The following is a 5,853-nucleotide window of genomic DNA, read 5'->3' as shown; positions in this document are numbered from 1 at the left end:
GTGTGTGTGTGTGGGTGTGTGTGAGCAGGAGAGAGTGTGTGTGTGTGTTTGTGTGTAGGAGAGAGAGTGTGTGTGTTTGTGTGTAGGAGAGAGAGCGTGTGTGTGTTTGTGTATGAGCAGGAGAGTGTGTGTGTGTGTGTGTGTGTGTGTGTGTGTGTGTGTGTGTGTGAGCAGAAGAGAGTGTGTGTGGAGTTGAGCGGGTGCAGCTGGATTGCTCATTTACACCATTGTTAAAATTCTCGACTTGTCATCAGCTTGAATAATAACTGTGACCAGCAGCAATCAAGAGAGATTATACTTTTTGTCAGGGGTCCTGCCTTCTAAAATTGAAAGAAAAATAGACTTGTGTCAGTAGCGAGTTATAAATGACTTTGTTAAATGAGTTTGTTACAAGTAAGTTCAGTATAAACGCTAATGTCTTTTCATCCCAGGAGATACGAAATATTCAGTCGGAATCTGCTGCACCGCGCTGCTCTCCGAACGCAGTTTCTCTGCTACAGAGCGCTCTCAGTGCAGGAGCTACACAGCCAGGTACTGTGTGCCTGGGCGGGAAACCCAAATGAAGGCTGAACAGTAATCTAAAGTGGGTGTGGGTTTCATTGCTTTGGTCTGCAGCCTGTGAATACCCCCGCAGGGGTCATTCCGGTTGTGCTCTGTCATTTTTTCCGGCAAACATATAATAATTAACTCTGCCAATAATACAGTTTTAGAAATGAAACTAAATAAGGATTTCCATCCCTACTGATTACTCTGTGTCTCTTCCTCTCTCTTTTTTTTTCTCTCTCTCTCCTTGTCTCTCTCCCTCTCTGTTCATCTTCTTCCACAGTGCTATCTTCCTCGCTTTCTCTTTCTCTTTCTTTCTCTCTCTTTCTCTGTCTCTCGCTCTCTCCTTCAGTGAACAATGGTAGGCCATTTGCCAAATGAATAATAAGTAATAATTTATCAAATGAAGTTATCAAATGATCATGAGATGAAATGGGGAAAAAATAACCAAAAAAAGTATATAAACACATGTACATAAAATCAAGACTAGTGACCAGAGTTTGTGGGTATACGTTGCTGTTGTTGTTGTTGATGTTGTTGTTGGTTGATGTGTGTTGACATCTCACACACTCACCCGCAGTGTGCACCAGGCTTCTATGTTCAGGGCTGCTGGAGTACTACTGTCCAAGGAAGACTGCCAGCTTATCTGATATGATCTGTGTCCTGTAGGACAAGGACGTGTGGACGGATCTTGTTATTTTAGGGAAGTATCTCTTACTTTCCTGAACTTCTCACATATTGTGATGAATTGCGACTCTGTTTCGACCTCTAGTAATCTGCAGCGTTGAACGTGGGCCGTCCTTCTCGGGTTGCCTGGTTACCTGGCCATACATACTTTGTTGGAACACGTTCCCACATATTTCAGCGCTGACAGGTAGCCTGCCCCAGTGTAGCGCCTTCCACACCACGCCGGCTCTCGCGTTCGCTTCATACCTCTCTGTTTGTGTAAAAGCGGGTGATGTCATACAGTGTTCGGTGCGGTGTCAGTCTGGGCGGACTCTGGGGTCGTGCGGCCCCCGTTAATGGGGCCGGGTTCGGGCGCAGGGTTCTTTATTGGGTTCATCCCTCCTCGTCCATCTCTCCCTCCGTCTGCTTGTCCCGCTCCCTCCCGCCCCCGGCCGGTCTATGGGCTCGGTCCGGCTGCTCTAGAGAGGCAGGTGTTGTACGGTTGTGTCGAGGAATTTCAGGGCGCTAACGTACGGTCGTTTCCCCTTTAAAAACAGACAAAAAACCTAAAAAACGGACAAAAAAATTAAACAGGGACCTCGGCCCTGAAAGCCCGAACGCAATATTAACGTGATTGACTGAGATAAATGTTTCCTTCGGTGCCCCCCTCCCTCTCTCTCCCTCTCTTTCTCTCCCTCTTTCACTCTCTCTCCCTCTCCCTCTCTCTCTCACTCTTTCACTCTCTCTCCCTCTCTCTCTCTCTCTCTCTCTCTTTCCCTCTCTCCCTCTCCCTCTCTCTCTCTCTCTCTCTCTCTCTCTCTCTCTCTCTCTCTCTCCCTCTCTCCCTCTCTCTCTCTCTCTCTCTCTCTCTCTCTCTGTCTCTCTCGAAAGGCAGCGGAGGTGATCTGCGCCCACTCTGCAAAGCCCACATTTGTAAGACAAATATTATAACAAATTAAACGGCATAACAATGAGTGGTGTCAGGCCTTACCTCAGCCGGGGTTTTTATTAGGAACACTCTCAGACCTAATGCCTTCCATATGAAGGAGACGGACCTGCCCCCCCCCACCCCCTTTCCCAGCACAGACAGGGCATTCTGGGATTGGTCCTGGCGCCCCTTATTATGTCATCTTTAATTTGGGTTTGTTGCAGATTACCTGACACCTCCGCGCTGATTTAATAACCTTTTGTCCTGAAGAACATACTACTCTCTTTACTCTCTCTCTTCACCCCCTCCCTCAATCTCTCTTCCTTTCTCCCTCCCCCCCTTTTCCCTCTCTTTCTCCTCTCTGGTTTTGAGCCCTCCCACCTGCCTCACCACCACCACCCCCCCCCCACCCCCGATTATTGTTTTTGAAAGAGAGAGTGTGAGAAAAGAAAGAAAAGAAGTATACCTCTCCTCCTCCTATATCCCTTCTTCCCGGCGCGCGGCGAGAGCGAGGGAATGTGAGATGAAGGGAAAGAGGAGGCAGGCGAGACGGATGAGGAGATGGAGAGAGATATGGAGGGGGGGGTGGGGGGGGGACAGCGGCGGTTTTCTTTCGCGAAAGCGCCTTTTGTTCCGCGGGGAAGAAATATGGAGGCGCTGAGAGACCGGGGAGAGAGGAGAGTGTTCCGGGCAGAACGGGCATGTGCTGTTTGAACTGCGGGAGTGTGTTGTCACCGCACGAGTTTCATCACCCCGCATTCCTTCGGCATCACACAGTCGTGCCCTTGTTGGCGGGAAGCTGTTGCTCAACGCCCCTCTGCGTGATCTCGGGCCTATTTGTTGCTGGAGGTTGTATGTATTGTTGTTATGGTTATGTGGCTATTATTTGATGTCGCCCAGTGTGAAGAGTTCGCCTGTTGGCTGCGTCGGGTGGCGTGGAATGCGGCGTTGCTCTTAGATGTGGTGCGACGTTCGATGAGACAGTGCGGAAAACTGCGCTGCGTGGGGTAAGGAGAGGGGGGGGTCAGGAGGTCAGGAGGACGGGGGGATGTTTGCTCCACTGCGCCCCCTAGAGGCCAGGTTTGGGTCTAGGTCGCCTCTGTGTCCTGGCACCGTCTCCTCCCGTGAATGGGTGTAAAATGGAGACTCTTCACAGTTCGCTTGTGATCTGGCCGGCCGCGGATGAGTTTTGGAAGAATAGGTGACAGAGCAGGCAGCCCCGTGGTTTAATGAGGACAACCTGGCACACACTACGGCTCAGCGTGCCTATCTGATTGGCCGAGCTCGGGATCCCTGCCCTGCTCGGCCAATCAGATTGTAGAGAGAAGACAAGACAGGGGTGACTGGCAGGACAGTATTAACGGCTGCTGATTTGACCCGGGGCAGCACGGAAGAATGGCGGAGCGTGTAGGAGTTGGCCCGTCGAGTTGAGTGTTATGTTGAGTTACTCACCGTGTTCAGGGCCTGATTGTGTTGAATGGCTCGCTGTGCAGAGGAATTCTCTCTGTGTTTATTGGCGTAGGGGTGTGAGAAGCTCCGAGTGCTTTGCTCGGTGTTTTATAATAATGATCACCTCACACACACGCATACACACACATGCATGCACACACACACCCACACACACGCACACACACACACACACAAGCTCTCACTCTCTCACACACACACACATACACACACACCAGCGCTCTCACTTACACACACACATACATGCACACACATGCTCTCACTCTCACACACACACACACACACCAACGCTCTCGATCACACACACTCACACACACACACATACATATACACATACACACACAGACACACACATGCTCTCAGTCACACACACACACACACACACACATACATACACACATACACACACAGACACACACATGCTCTCAGTCACACACACACACACACACACACACACACACATACATACACACATATGCTCTCACTCTCACACACACACGCGCTCTCACTCACACACTCACACACACACATGCTCTCACACACACACTCACACACACTCACACACACTCACACACACACTCACACACGCACACGCACACACAGCTTTCCATTTCTCAGGCCCCCTGTTGGAGCTGTAGTTTAGGTCCCAGATGCAGTGATGTCATCGCTTATGCCACCTCTCTGATTGGGTGGCTTTATTGAAAGCAGAGCAGGGCTCTTTGTTTCTGCTTGAAGAAAAAAGCACACACACACACACACACACAGACACACTGCCACATACACACACATGTATGCATACATGCACACACACAGATACAGACACGCATGCACAAATACACATACACACATGCACACACAGACACGCTGCCACACACGGACACACATTTTTATTGACACATTGATTGATTCTGTCCCTGTTGTCCGTTGTTTGCCCTTGTAGACTTTCTTGCTGTTAAAGATAAAGACAAAGCAGAGGTTATTGTCAGAAGGTGTGGTACCTGGCAGAGTAGTCGAACTCCACCTGAGAAGGGCGTCACCACGCACACATCCACACGCACACACACCCCCACACACACACACACGCATGCATACACATACACACACACGCACACATCCACACGCACACACACAAATACACACACACACATGCACACACACACGTGCATACACGCACACACACACACACACGCATGCATACATGCACACACACACACACACGCACACATGCACACGCACACACACGCACACACACAAATACACACGCACACATAAATACACAAGCACACACACACACACACATACAGACACGCAGACACACGCACACACACACATACACACGCGCACACACACACATACAGACACGCACATACACACACACACAGACACGCACGCGCGCACACACACGCACACATTCACACAGGCTTCTGCACACACACACACACACACACACACACACACACACACACAGGCTTCTGCACACACACACACACACACACACACACACACACACACAGGCTTCTGCACACACACACACACACACACACACACATTCACACAGGCTTCTGCACACACACACACACACACACACACACACATTCACACAGGCTTCTGCACACACGTGCTGAACATGCCCATCGTTAGCACTTACAGTCTCGCAGTCTAACAAGACTGTTCGCACACTGGCTCTCTCCCTCACACACATTTTTCCTGCCTCTGAACTGGCTCTCCTCTCTGCTCTCTCCATCCCCAGAGAGTCATCCCTCTCTCTCTCCGTCCCATGCCCTCTCTCCTCCGCTTTCATCCCTTTCTCTCCTCGTTTGCTTGCTCCACTGTAAGCTCCTCTCTCCCTCTTTAAAATAACCACTTCACTTCACTTCACTTTTTACCCATCTCCCCCCTCTTCTTTCTCTCTTTCTCTCTCTCGTTCTCTCTTTTTTTGCTCTCTCAGGACTCTTGGCATGATTTCTGTCTTCTCAGACTTTGAAGACAGTTCAGACTGTTAATAAAAGACAGGTCCTTACCACAACAGAAGACCCTGCTTTGAGTTTGAATAAACAATCTTTTTTTTTTCCCTTTCTCTCTCACATCTCTCTCTCCCTCCTTCATTCTCTCTCTCTCTTTCCCTCTCTCTCTCTCTCTCTCTCTCTCTCCTTCTCTCTCTCTCAGGCAGAAATATGTGCACTTGCTCAGTTTTTTCCATGGGCTCACTGCTCTCTGGAATAGATTAGCAGGCAGGAACGAGGGAGGGC

The sequence above is a fragment of the Conger conger genome, chromosome 3, assembly GCF_963514075.1.
Source record: "Conger conger chromosome 3, fConCon1.1, whole genome shotgun sequence".
Taxonomy (NCBI): domain Eukaryota; kingdom Metazoa; phylum Chordata; class Actinopteri; order Anguilliformes; family Congridae; genus Conger; species Conger conger.
Note: the sequence above shows the minus strand (reverse complement) of the source record.